Genomic DNA, 13,828 nt, shown 5'->3' on the forward strand with positions numbered 1-13,828 from the left:
AAGTCCAAAGGGCATCGGTTGCTCCTCCAAAGCACCCGAGCAGACCGCGTTGTCCAGCCAGCCCCTGGGCCTCCCTGGGGTGCCCAGCACAAAAGTGCAGACAACCCCCGGACTCGCAATATCAGTTTGAGGATGTTCCTGCCACTCTAAGGACCCGCAGGCCAGCTGGGCCTTCAGGCAGGACAGAGAGCCCCGGAATCCGACGTGGAGAGCTGCGTGGACGTCCCCATCAGGAGGCGGTCCCCACCTCCGAGGCTCTCCCCTTGCGGGGAGCGGCAGCCCCAGGGCCTCAGGGAAGACACCAGGCTGGGCCCCCGCGGCACAGCGGGGCACGTCCCCGTCCCCGGCAGGCGACTTAGCGATGCCTGCGCCAGACTGCTGCGGCCGCCCTGCTGCCGGGTTCCTGGAGGGCTTCCTGGAAGCAGCGTCCACACCAAGCCCCTGGAAGGCCCAGGCGACGGAGGAGCCGGTCAGGCAGGGGCCGAGGACGGTGACGGGCGGGGAGGAGCGTGTCAGGCAGGGGCCGAGGACGGTGACAGGCCGGGCGGGAAGGAGCCGGTCAGGCGGGGGCCCAGGACAGTGACGGGCCTGGCCGGGGAGGAGCGAGTCAGGCAGTGGCCCAGGTGGTGGGCCGGGCGGAGAGGAGCCTGTCAGGCAGGGGCAGAGGACGGTGACGGTGACGGGCCGGGGCGGGAAGGGGCCGGTCAGGCAGGGGCAGGGGCCGAGGACAGTGACGGGCCTGGCGGGGGAGGAGCGCGTCAGGCAGGGGCAGAGGAGACGGGCTGGGTAAGGGGTAGGGTGACAGTTAGGGCACAATTCACAATCGCAAAGATGTGGAAGCGACCCGAGTGCCCATCCATCCAGGAGTGCATTAGTAACATGTGGCGCGTGGACACCACGGAGTGCCATTCGGCTGTGAGGAGCAGCGGTGAGGGGGCGCCTCTCGTGTTCTCCTGGCCAGAGCTGGAACCCGTTCCAGTAGGCCAGGTGTCCCAAGAACGGACACACGAGCACCACGTGCGCGCGCTCACCGGCAAATTGGTACGAACGGATGGACACCTAAGTGGACAGCGAGGAATCACCTTCATCGGGTGGGTGTCGGGCGGGCGTGGGGAGGGGGTGGGCATACACATCCATTAGGGAGGGGGTGGGTGCGCACCGACTGGGGGATGGGCGCACTTGAAGCTCTGACCCGAGGGGGGAGGCGGGGAAAGAGCAATGCACCCGACCTGAACATTGGTACCCCCACAATACGCTGGGAGAGAATGAGAAATAAATAAGGAGACAGGGGGGAGGGGGGCACGGGCAACACATGTCACCTCAATACTTGTACTCCCATCATCTGCTAGAAAGGAGAGAGAAAAGAAAATGCAATCATAGAGATAAGAGACACTTTCTAAGAACATGAATCCGAAAAGAAAAGTAAAAGGAGGCCTGTCGAGCAGGTCTGGGTGTGACTCCGGATCCCCCAACCTCCAGTGCCACCACCAGAGATTCCTACGTGTAGCCCATAGAACCCCAAAAGCAACGGGACGAGTTCTGGTCACATACTCGCTCAAAGTGACATCCTGGAATCCTTCCGGAACTCCCTCCCCTCTCAGACTCTCCAGGTTTCCTCCAGCGTGTCGTTTCCCACAGACCAGACCTTTGGACTGAGACCGGACAGTCCAGATGGCACGCATGCTGCCCCGTGGCGGCGGTGTCCCGGCTTGGGACAAGAGGAGGCCCCACGGTGCGGGCTGGGGCGGCAGGCACCGCGGCGGGCGCTGAGGGTGGGGGTGATCCGCCGGACCGCCGCCCCGCCGCGCTCCCGGCAAGGGGACAGAGCAACAGGCAAAAAAAAAAAAAAAAAAAAAAAAAAAAAGCCTAGGACACCCGGGATTCCCAGGCGGTCTCCCATCCAAGTACTAACCAGGCCCGACGCTGCTTAGCTTCGGAGATCAGACGAGATGGGGCGCGTTCGGGGTGGTGTGGCCCTAGACCGCGGAGGGCGCCCCTGCCCCGCTCAAGAGGCCAGCCTCACCGCGCTTCCCCGCGATAGCGCTGACCCGCGCCGGGCCTGTGCAGTTGGCCGGCCCGGTCGGGCGGACTCCGGAGGACTGAGGTGAGGGACGGGGCGGGGCGGGGTGGGGTGGGGGCTGTCTACACACACACACACACACACACACACACACACACACACACACACACAAACACACACACACAGACACGATGCGCCTCCACGGCTGGACCCGCCAAGGTGGAGACCTTCCAGCCCCCCTCCTCTCCTCACCTCGGCTCCTTCACCTACCCGCCCCCACCCCCAGCGCGCCGCCGCTGACTGCGCACGCGCGCTCACCCTTTGACCCCAGCCAGGGGCCGCCCTCCCGCACAACCCCTGTCAGCTGCGCCCCCGCCCTGTGGGTGGGCTGCCGCCTATTCCCCAGGGCCAGGGCTGGGGCACAGCGCATGGGGGAGGGGAGCGAGTGTAGGGGCGTCTCTCGGGATGTGTCCCATGGCTGGGGTGGGGCGGGGTGGTTTGGGGGGCGCTGAAGAAATCAGTCCCCTCCATCTCCTACCTCTGGAAAACCCCCAAGCCCTTGGAGAACTGCCGGCACCGCTCCCGTGGGGGCCGGGACCCTGCTCCGTGTCCTCCTGTGGCCCAGTCCAAGGGGCCTGGGCCTGGCCCGGGGCTGGATTGGACCCCAACCACCCTCGGGTGTGGACTTGCTAAAAGCCGGCGATTAGATATTGGATTCGAGCTTCCTTGAGGTCATTTCACTAATGAGTGCACCGGAAAGAGTTTCCTAATCCATCTGTGAGGGTGGCAACTGAAAGAGAATTTTAAAGCTGACAGAATAGGCGAGGAAAGGCATAGGAGATTTCCACACCCAGTAAGGCAGACTTTCCCGAAATGGAAGAAAGAAACGAGCAAACAGAGACACCGGTAGCCCGCCCGGATCAGAGTCGGCTCCTTAGAGAAAGCACCCTGACCAGGTTCACCCGTGGGTGGGTGGCGAGCCAGTGGCATTCAGAAGCGCGAGGCCCGCAGTCTGTGCAGAAGACACCTGCACTCGGGTGTGTGTGGCGGCACGATTCCCAAGCAGCTCCAAATGGTAATCCAAAGAGAAGCCAGGGAGTTCCCAAGGCCCCAGGTGTCCTCAGCCCACGACTGGCTGCTGTGGGAATGCGAAGCCCGGCTCCTTGTCTCAGAGCGGGACAACCAGGAGGTGTGACGTACACCCCGGGGTTCCCAGGAGGATCAGGCTGAAGCTGGTACTTGGCCTGAAAATGTCCCCTCGCATGGGCACCCCCTTCCGCTTCCGGCTCCTCTGCTCCCGGTGCCCCTCCATCCAGGGGCCAGACTTTAAGAAGTCACCCGCAGGAGAATCCTGGTCCCAAAGGAGCCTTCTGGGGGACCCGTGCTGAGAGAGGTTGTGGGCATGGCCCGCTGGGGCTCTGCCCGGCCCAGGGCTGGGAGATGCCACCTCCCAGCTCCGGGTCCCTGCAGGAAGCGTTGGCAAGCACAGGGCCAGTCCCCCAAAGGCCCAGGTGCAGGGAGCCCAGGCCAAGCAGCCTGTGGAAGAAGCCACATGCCGTGCCACCCCGGGAACACGACTGCAGGTCGCGGCCCCTCCCGCCTCCTCCCCGACATGGCGCAGGGCTCAGAGACACCTGAGACGCTGCTACCAAAGTCCAAAGGGCATCGGTTGCTCCTCCAAAGCACCCGAGCAGACCGCGTTGTCCAGCCAGCCCCTGGGCCTCCCTGGGGTGCCCAGCACAAAAGTGCAGACAACCCCCGGACTCGCAATATCAGTTTGAGGATGTTCCTGCCACTCTAAGGACCCGCAGGCCAGCTGGGCCTTCAGGCAGGACAGAGAGCCCCGGAATCCGACGTGGAGAGCTGCGTGGACGTCCCCATCAGGAGGCGGTCCCCACCTCCGAGGCTCTCCCCTTGCGGGGAGCGGCAGCCCCAGGGCCTCAGGGAAGACACCAGGCTGGGCCCCCGCGGCACAGCGGGGCACGTCCCCGTCCCCGGCAGGCGACTTAGCGATGCCTGCGCCAGACTGCTGCGGCCGCCCTGCTGCCGGGTTCCTGGAGGGCTTCCTGGAAGCAGCGTCCACACCAAGCCCCTGGAAGGCCCAGGCGACGGAGGAGCCGGTCAGGCAGGGGCCGAGGACGGTGACGGGCGGGGAGGAGCGTGTCAGGCAGGGGCCGAGGACGGTGACAGGCCGGGCGGGAAGGAGCCGGTCAGGCGGGGGCCCAGGACAGTGACGGGCCTGGCCGGGGAGGAGCGAGTCAGGCAGTGGCCCAGGTGGTGGGCCGGGCGGAGAGGAGCCTGTCAGGCAGGGGCAGAGGACGGTGACGGTGACGGGCCGGGGCGGGAAGGGGCCGGTCAGGCAGGGGCAGGGGCCGAGGACAGTGACGGGCCTGGCGGGGGAGGAGCGCGTCAGGCAGGGGCAGAGGAGACGGGCTGGGTAAGGGGTAGGGTGACAGTTAGGGCACAATTCACAATCGCAAAGATGTGGAAGCGACCCGAGTGCCCATCCATCCAGGAGTGCATTAGTAACATGTGGCGCGTGGACACCACGGAGTGCCATTCGGCTGTGAGGAGCAGCGGTGAGGGGGCGCCTCTCGTGTTCTCCTGGCCAGAGCTGGAACCCGTTCCAGTAGGCCAGGTGTCCCAAGAACGGACACACGAGCACCACGTGCGCGCGCTCACCGGCAAATTGGTAGGAACGGATGGACACCTAAGTGGACAGCGAGGAATCACCTTCATCGGGTGGGTGTCGGGCGGGCGTGGGGAGGGGGTGGGCATACACATCCATTAGGGAGGGGGTGGGTGCGCACCGACTGGGGGATGGGCGCACTTGAAGCTCTGACCCGAGGGGGGAGGCGGGGAAAGAGCAATGCACCCGACCTGAACATTGGTACCCCCACAATACGCTGGGAGAGAATGAGAAATAAATAAGGAGACAGGGGGGAGGGGGGCACGGGCAACACATGTCACCTCAATACTTGTACTCCCATCATCTGCTAGAAAGGAGAGAGAAAAGAAAATGCAATCATAGAGATAAGAGACACTTTCTAAGAACATGAATCCGAAAAGAAAAGTAAAAGGAGGCCTGTCGAGCAGGTCTGGGTGTGACTCCGGATCCCCCAACCTCCAGTGCCACCACCAGAGATTCCTACGTGTAGCCCATAGAACCCCAAAAGCAACGGGACGAGTTCTGGTCACATACTCGCTCAAAGTGACATCCTGGAATCCTTCCGGAACTCCCTCCCCTCTCAGACTCTCCAGGTTTCCTCCAGCGTGTCGTTTCCCACAGACCAGACCTTTGGACTGAGACCGGACAGTCCAGATGGCACGCATGCTGCCCCGTGGCGGCGGTGTCCCGGCTTGGGACAAGAGGAGGCCCCACGGTGCGGGCTGGGGCGGCAGGCACCGCGGCGGGCGCTGAGGGTGGGGGTGATCCGCCGGACCGCCGCCCCGCCGCGCTCCCGGCAAGGGGACAGAGCAACAGGCAAAAAAAAAAAAAAAAAAAAAAAAAAAAAGCCTAGGACACCCGGGATTCCCAGGCGGTCTCCCATCCAAGTACTAACCAGGCCCGACGCTGCTTAGCTTCGGAGATCAGACGAGATGGGGCGCGTTCGGGGTGGTGTGGCCCTAGACCGCGGAGGGCGCCCCTGCCCCGCTCAAGAGGCCAGCCTCACCGCGCTTCCCCGCGATAGCGCTGACCCGCGCCGGGCCTGTGCAGTTGGCCGGCCCGGTCGGGCGGACTCCGGAGGACTGAGGTGAGGGACGGGGCGGGGCGGGGTGGGGTGGGGGCTGTCTACACACACACACACACACACACACACACACACACACAAACACACACACACAGACACGATGCGCCTCCACGGCTGGACCCGCCAAGGTGGAGACCTTCCAGCCCCCCTCCTCTCCTCACCTCGCCTCCTTCACCTACCCGCCCCCACCCCCAGCGCGCCGCCGCTGACTGCGCACGCGCGCTCACCCTTTGACCCCAGCCAGGGGCCGCCCTCCCGCACAACCCCTGTCAGCTGCGCCCCCGCCCTGTGGGTGGGCTGCCGCCTATTCCCCAGGGCCAGGGCTGGGGCACAGCGCATGGGGGAGGGGAGCGAGTGTAGGGGCGTCTCTCGGGATGTGTCCCATGGCTGGGGTGGGGCGGGGTGGTTTGGGGGGCGCTGAAGAAATCAGTCCCCTCCATCTCCTACCTCTGGAAAACCCCCAAGCCCTTGGAGAACTGCCGGCACCGCTCCCGTGGGGGCCGGGACCCTGCTCCGTGTCCTCCTGTGGCCCAGTCCAAGGGGCCTGGGCCTGGCCCGGGGCTGGATTGGACCCCAACCACCCTCGGGTGTGGACTTGCTAAAAGCCGGCGATTAGATATTGGATTCCAGCTTCCTTGAGGTCATTTCACTAATGAGTGCACCGGAAAGAGTTTCCTAATCCATCTGTGAGGGTGGCAACTGAAAGAGAATTTTAAAGCTGACAGAATAGGCGAGGAAAGGCATAGGAGATTTCCACACCCAGTAAGGCAGACTTTCCCGAAATGGAAGAAAGAAACGAGCAAACAGAGACACCGGTAGCCCGCCCGGATCAGAGTCGGCTCCTTAGAGAAAGCACCCTGACCAGGTTCACCCGTGGGTGGGTGGCGAGCCAGTGGCATTCAGAAGCGCGAGGCCCGCAGTCTGTGCAGAAGACACCTGCACTCGGGTGTGTGTGGCGGCACGATTCCCAAGCAGCTCCAAATGGTAATCCAAAGAGAAGCCAGGGAGTTCCCAAGGCCCCAGGTGTCCTCAGCCCACGACTGGCTGCTGTGGGAATGCGAAGCCCGGCTCCTTGTCTCAGAGCGGGACAACCAGGAGGTGTGACGTACACCCCGGGGTTCCCAGGAGGATCAGGCTGAAGCTGGTACTTGGCCTGAAAATGTCCCCTCGCATGGGCACCCCCTTCCGCTTCCGGCTCCTCTGCTCCCGGTGCCCCTCCATCCAGGGGCCAGACTTTAAGAAGTCACCCGCAGGAGAATCCTGGTCCCAAAGGAGCCTTCTGGGGGACCCGTGCTGAGAGAGGTTGTGGGCATGGCCCGCTGGGGCTCTGCCCGGCCCAGGGCTGGGAGATGCCACCTCCCAGCTCCGGGTCCCTGCAGGAAGCGTTGGCAAGCACAGGGCCAGTCCCCCAAAGGCCCAGGTGCAGGGAGCCCAGGCCAAGCAGCCTGTGGAAGAAGCCACATGCCGTGCCACCCCGGGAACACGACTGCAGGTCGCGGCCCCTCCCGCCTCCTCCCCGACATGGCGCAGGGCTCAGAGACACCTGAGACGCTGCTACCAAAGTCCAAAGGGCATCGGTTGCTCCTCCAAAGCACCCGAGCAGACCGCGTTGTCCAGCCAGCCCCTGGGCCTCCCTGGGGTGCCCAGCACAAAAGTGCAGACAACCCCCGGACTCGCAATATCAGTTTGAGGATGTTCCTGCCACTCTAAGGACCCGCAGGCCAGCTGGGCCTTCAGGCAGGACAGAGAGCCCCGGAATCCGACGTGGAGAGCTGCGTGGACGTCCCCATCAGGAGGCGGTCCCCACCTCCGAGGCTCTCCCCTTGCGGGGAGCGGCAGCCCCAGGGCCTCAGGGAAGACACCAGGCTGGGCCCCCGCGGCACAGCGGGGCACGTCCCCGTCCCCGGCAGGCGACTTAGCGATGCCTGCGCCAGACTGCTGCGGCCGCCCTGCTGCCGGGTTCCTGGAGGGCTTCCTGGAAGCAGCGTCCACACCAAGCCCCTGGAAGGCCCAGGCGACGGAGGAGCCGGTCAGGCAGGGGCCGAGGACGGTGACGGGCGGGGAGGAGCGTGTCAGGCAGGGGCCGAGGACGGTGACAGGCCGGGCGGGAAGGAGCCGGTCAGGCGGGGGCCCAGGACAGTGACGGGCCTGGCCGGGGAGGAGCGAGTCAGGCAGTGGCCCAGGTGGTGGGCCGGGCGGAGAGGAGCCTGTCAGGCAGGGGCAGAGGACGGTGACGGTGACGGGCCGGGGCGGGAAGGGGCCGGTCAGGCAGGGGCAGGGGCCGAGGACAGTGACGGGCCTGGCGGGGGAGGAGCGCGTCAGGCAGGGGCAGAGGAGACGGGCTGGGTAAGGGGTAGGGTGACAGTTAGGGCACAATTCACAATCGCAAAGATGTGGAAGCGACCCGAGTGCCCATCCATCCAGGAGTGCATTAGTAACATGTGGCGCGTGGACACCACGGAGTGCCATTCGGCTGTGAGGAGCAGCGGTGAGGGGGCGCCTCTCGTGTTCTCCTGGCCAGAGCTGGAACCCGTTCCAGTAGGCCAGGTGTCCCAAGAACGGACACACGAGCACCACGTGCGCGCGCTCACCGGCAAATTGGTAGGAACGGATGGACACCTAAGTGGACAGCGAGGAATCACCTTCATCGGGTGGGTGTCGGGCGGGCGTGGGGAGGGGGTGGGCATACACATCCATTAGGGAGGGGGTGGGTGCGCACCGACTGGGGGATGGGCGCACTTGAAGCTCTGACCCGAGGGGGGAGGCGGGGAAAGAGCAATGCACCCGACCTGAACATTGGTACCCCCACAATACGCTGGGAGAGAATGAGAAATAAATAAGGAGACAGGGGGGAGGGGGGCACGGGCAACACATGTCACCTCAATACTTGTACTCCCATCATCTGCTAGAAAGGAGAGAGAAAAGAAAATGCAATCATAGAGATAAGAGACACTTTCTAAGAACATGAATCCGAAAAGAAAAGTAAAAGGAGGCCTGTCGAGCAGGTCTGGGTGTGACTCCGGATCCCCCAACCTCCAGTGCCACCACCAGAGATTCCTACGTGTAGCCCATAGAACCCCAAAAGCAACGGGACGAGTTCTGGTCACATACTCGCTCAAAGTGACATCCTGGAATCCTTCCGGAACTCCCTCCCCTCTCAGACTCTCCAGGTTTCCTCCAGCGTGTCGTTTCCCACAGACCAGACCTTTGGACTGAGACCGGACAGTCCAGATGGCACGCATGCTGCCCCGTGGCGGCGGTGTCCCGGCTTGGGACAAGAGGAGGCCCCACGGTGCGGGCTGGGGCGGCAGGCACCGCGGCGGGCGCTGAGGGTGGGGGTGATCCGCCGGACCGCCGCCCCGCCGCGCTCCCGGCAAGGGGACAGAGCAACAGGCAAAAAAAAAAAAAAAAAAAAAAAAAAAAAAGCCTAGGACACCCGGGATTCCCAGGCGGTCTCCCATCCAAGTACTAACCAGGCCCGACGCTGCTTAGCTTCGGAGATCAGACGAGATGGGGCGCGTTCGGGGTGGTGTGGCCCTAGACCGCGGAGGGCGCCCCTGCCCCGCTCAAGAGGCCAGCCTCACCGCGCTTCCCCGCGATAGCGCTGACCCGCGCCGGGCCTGTGCAGTTGGCCGGCCCGGTCGGGCGGACTCCGGAGGACTGAGGTGAGGGACGGGGCGGGGCGGGGTGGGGTGGGGGCTGTCTACACACACACACACACACACACACACACACACACACAAACACACACACACAGACACGATGCGCCTCCACGGCTGGACCCGCCAAGGTGGAGACCTTCCAGCCCCCCTCCTCTCCTCACCTCGCCTCCTTCACCTACCCGCCCCCACCCCCAGCGCGCCGCCGCTGACTGCGCACGCGCGCTCACCCTTTGACCCCAGCCAGGGGCCGCCCTCCCGCACAACCCCTGTCAGCTGCGCCCCCGCCCTGTGGGTGGGCTGCAGCCTATTCCCCAGGGCCAGGGCTGGGGCACAGCGCATGGGGGAGGGGAGCGAGTGTAGGGGCGTCTCTCGGGATGTGTCCCATGGCTGGGGTGGGGCGGGGTGGTTTGGGGGGCGCTGAAGAAATCAGTCCCCTCCATCTCCTACCTCTGGAAAACCCCCAAGCCCTTGGAGAACTGCCGGCACCGCTCCCGTGGGGGCCGGGACCCTGCTCCGTGTCCTCCTGTGGCCCAGTCCAAGGGGCCTGGGCCTGGCCCGGGGCTGGATTGGACCCCAACCACCCTCGGGTGTGGACTTGCTAAAAGCCGGCGATTAGATATTGGATTCGAGCTTCCTTGAGGTCATTTCACTAATGAGTGCACCGGAAAGAGTTTCCTAATCCATCTGTGAGGGTGGCAACTGAAAGAGAATTTTAAAGCTGACAGAATAGGCGAGGAAAGGCATAGGAGATTTCCACACCCAGTAAGGCAGACTTTCCCGAAATGGAAGAAAGAAACGAGCAAACAGAGACACCGGTAGCCCGCCCGGATCAGAGTCGGCTCCTTAGAGAAAGCACCCTGACCAGGTTCACCCGTGGGTGGGTGGCGAGCCAGTGGCATTCAGAAGCGCGAGGCCCGCAGTCTGTGCAGAAGACACCTGCACTCGGGTGTGTGTGGCGGCACGATTCCCAAGCAGCTCCAAATGGTAATCCAAAGAGAAGCCAGGGAGTTCCCAAGGCCCCAGGTGTCCTCAGCCCACGACTGGCTGCTGTGGGAATGCGAAGCCCGGCTCCTTGTCTCAGAGCGGGACAACCAGGAGGTGTGACGTACACCCCGGGGTTCCCAGGAGGATCAGGCTGAAGCTGGTACTTGGCCTGAAAATGTCCCCTCGCATGGGCACCCCCTTCCGCTTCCGGCTCCTCTGCTCCCGGTGCCCCTCCATCCAGGGGCCAGACTTTAAGAAGTCACCCGCAGGAGAATCCTGGTCCCAAAGGAGCCTTCTGGGGGACCCGTGCTGAGAGAGGTTGTGGGCATGGCCCGCTGGGGCTCTGCCCGGCCCAGGGCTGGGAGATGCCACCTCCCAGCTCCGGGTCCCTGCAGGAAGCGTTGGCAAGCACAGGGCCAGTCCCCCAAAGGCCCAGGTGCAGGGAGCCCAGGCCAAGCAGCCTGTGGAAGAAGCCACATGCCGTGCCACCCCGGGAACACGACTGCAGGTCGCGGCCCCTCCCGCCTCCTCCCCGACATGGCGCAGGGCTCAGAGACACCTGAGACGCTGCTACCAAAGTCCAAAGGGCATCGGTTGCTCCTCCAAAGCACCCGAGCAGACCGCGTTGTCCAGCCAGCCCCTGGGCCTCCCTGGGGTGCCCAGCACAAAAGTGCAGACAACCCCCGGACTCGCAATATCAGTTTGAGGATGTTCCTGCCACTCTAAGGACCCGCAGGCCAGCTGGGCCTTCAGGCAGGACAGAGAGCCCCGGAATCCGACGTGGAGAGCTGCGTGGACGTCCCCATCAGGAGGCGGTCCCGGCAGCCCCAGGGCCTCAGGGAAGACACCAGGCTGGGCCCCCGCGGCACAGCGGGGCACGTCCCCGTCCCCGGCAGGCGACTTAGCGATGCCTGCGCCAGACTGCTGCGGCCGCCCTGCTGCCGGGTTCCTGGAGGGCTTCCTGGAAGCAGCGTCCACACCAAGCCCCTGGAAGGCCCAGGCGACGGAGGAGCCGGTCAGGCAGGGGCCGAGGACGGTGACGGGCGGGGAGGAGCGTGTCAGGCAGGGGCCGAGGACGGTGACAGGCCGGGCGGGAAGGAGCCGGTCAGGCGGGGGCCCAGGACAGTGACGGGCCTGGCCGGGGAGGAGCGAGTCAGGCAGTGGCCCAGGTGGTGGGCCGGGCGGAGAGGAGCCTGTCAGGCAGGGGCAGAGGACGGTGACGGTGACGGGCCGGGGCGGGAAGGGGCCGGTCAGGCAGGGGCAGGGGCCGAGGACAGTGACGGGCCTGGCGGGGGAGGAGCGCGTCAGGCAGGGGCAGAGGAGACGGGCTGGGTAAGGGGTAGGGTGACAGTTAGGGCACAATTCACAATCGCAAAGATGTGGAAGCGACCCGAGTGCCCATCCATCCAGGAGTGCATTAGTAACATGTGGCGCGTGGACACCACGGAGTGCCATTCGGCTGTGAGGAGCAGCGGTGAGGGGGCGCCTCTCGTGTTCTCCTGGCCAGAGCTGGAACCCGTTCCAGTAGGCCAGGTGTCCCAAGAACGGACACACGAGCACCACGTGCGCGCGCTCACCGGCAAATTGGTAGGAACGGATGGACACCTAAGTGGACAGCGAGGAATCACCTTCATCGGGTGGGTGTCGGGCGGGCGTGGGGAGGGGGTGGGCATACACATCCATTAGGGAGGGGGTGGGTGCGCACCGACTGGGGGATGGGCGCACTTGAAGCTCTGACCCGAGGGGGGAGGCGGGGAAAGAGCAATGCACCCGACCTGAACATTGGTACCCCCACAATACGCTGGGAGAGAATGAGAAATAAATAAGGAGACAGGGGGGAGGGGGGCACGGGCAACACATGTCACCTCAATACTTGTACTCCCATCATCTGCTAGAAAGGAGAGAGAAAAGAAAATGCAATCATAGAGATAAGAGACACTTTCTAAGAACATGAATCCGAAAAGAAAAGTAAAAGGAGGCCTGTCGAGCAGGTCTGGGTGTGACTCCGGATCCCCCAACCTCCAGTGCCACCACCAGAGATTCCTACGTGTAGCCCATAGAACCCCAAAAGCAACGGGACGAGTTCTGGTCACATACTCGCTCAAAGTGACATCCTGGAATCCTTCCGGAACTCCCTCCCCTCTCAGACTCTCCAGGTTTCCTCCAGCGTGTCGTTTCCCACAGACCAGACCTTTGGACTGAGACCGGACAGTCCAGATGGCACGCATGCTGCCCCGTGGCGGCGGTGTCCCGGCTTGGGACAAGAGGAGGCCCCACGGTGCGGGCTGGGGCGGCAGGCACCGCGGCGGGCGCTGAGGGTGGGGGTGATCCGCCGGACCGCCGCCCCGCCGCGCTCCCGGCAAGGGGACAGAGCAACAGGCAAAAAAAAAAAAAAAGCCTAGGGCACCCGGGATTCCCAGGCGGTCTCCCATCCAAGTACTAACCAGGCCCGACGCTGCTTAGCTTCGGAGATCAGACGAGATGGGGCGCGTTCGGGGTGGTGTGGCCCTAGACCGCGGAGGGCGCCCCTGCCCCGCTCAAGAGGCCAGCCTCACCGCGCTTCCCCGCGATAGCGCTGACCCGCGCCGGGCCTGTGCAGTTGGCCGGCCCGGTCGGGCGGACTCCGGAGGACTGAGGTGAGGGACGGGGCGGGGCGGGGTGGGGTGGGGGCTGTCTACACACACACACACACACACACACACACACACACACAAACACACACACACAGACACGATGCGCCTCCACGGCTGGACCCGCCAAGGTGGAGACCTTCCAGCCCCCCTCCTCTCCTCACCTCGGCTCCTTCACCTACCCGCCCCCACCCCCAGCGCGCCGCCGCTGACTGCGCACGCGCGCTCACCCTTTGACCCCAGCCAGGGGCCGCCCTCCCGCACAACCCCTGTCAGCTGCGCCCCCGCCCTGTGGGTGGGCTGCCGCCTATTCCCCAGGGCCAGGGCTGGGGCACAGCGCATGGGGGAGGGGAGCGAGTGTAGGGGCGTCTCTCGGGATGTGTCCCATGGCTGGGGTGGGGCGGGGTGGTTTGGGGGGCGCTGAAGAAATCAGTCCCCTCCATCTCCTACCTCTGGAAAACCCCCAAGCCCTTGGAGAACTGCCGGCACCGCTCCCGTGGGGGCCGGGACCCTGCTCCGTGTCCTCCTGTGGCCCAGTCCAAGGGGCCTGGGCCTGGCCCGGGGCTGGATTGGACCCCAACCACCCTCGGGTGTGGACTTGCTAAAAGCCGGCGATTAGATATTGGATTCGAGCTTCCTTGAGGTCATTTCACTAATGAGTGCACCGGAAAGAGTTTCCTAATCCATCTGTGAGGGTGGCAACTGAAAGAGAATTTTAAAGCTGACAGAATAGGCGAGGAAAGGCATAGGAGATTTCCACACCCAGTAAGGCAGACTTTC

General features: G+C 64.4%; 4 pseudogenes; all 4 read right to left on the reverse strand.

Moving 5' to 3' along the window:
* Window positions 1-1,863: 1,863 nt before the first annotated feature.
* LOC142867354 (uncharacterized) lies at window positions 1,864-1,982 on the reverse strand (annotated as a pseudogene).
* A 3,552-nt stretch (window positions 1,983-5,534) lies between these two features.
* On the reverse strand, window positions 5,535-5,653 carry LOC142867355 (uncharacterized; annotated as a pseudogene).
* A 3,543-nt stretch (window positions 5,654-9,196) lies between these two features.
* Window positions 9,197-9,315, reverse strand: LOC142867356 (uncharacterized; annotated as a pseudogene).
* A 3,498-nt stretch (window positions 9,316-12,813) lies between these two features.
* On the reverse strand, window positions 12,814-12,932 carry LOC142867419 (uncharacterized; annotated as a pseudogene).
* Window positions 12,933-13,828: the final 896 nt, after the last annotated feature.

This window comes from Microcebus murinus, unplaced genomic scaffold, assembly GCF_040939455.1.
Source record: "Microcebus murinus isolate Inina unplaced genomic scaffold, M.murinus_Inina_mat1.0 scaf015_hap2_Mmur4.0, whole genome shotgun sequence".
Classification (NCBI taxonomy): Eukaryota; Metazoa; Chordata; class Mammalia; order Primates; family Cheirogaleidae; genus Microcebus; species Microcebus murinus.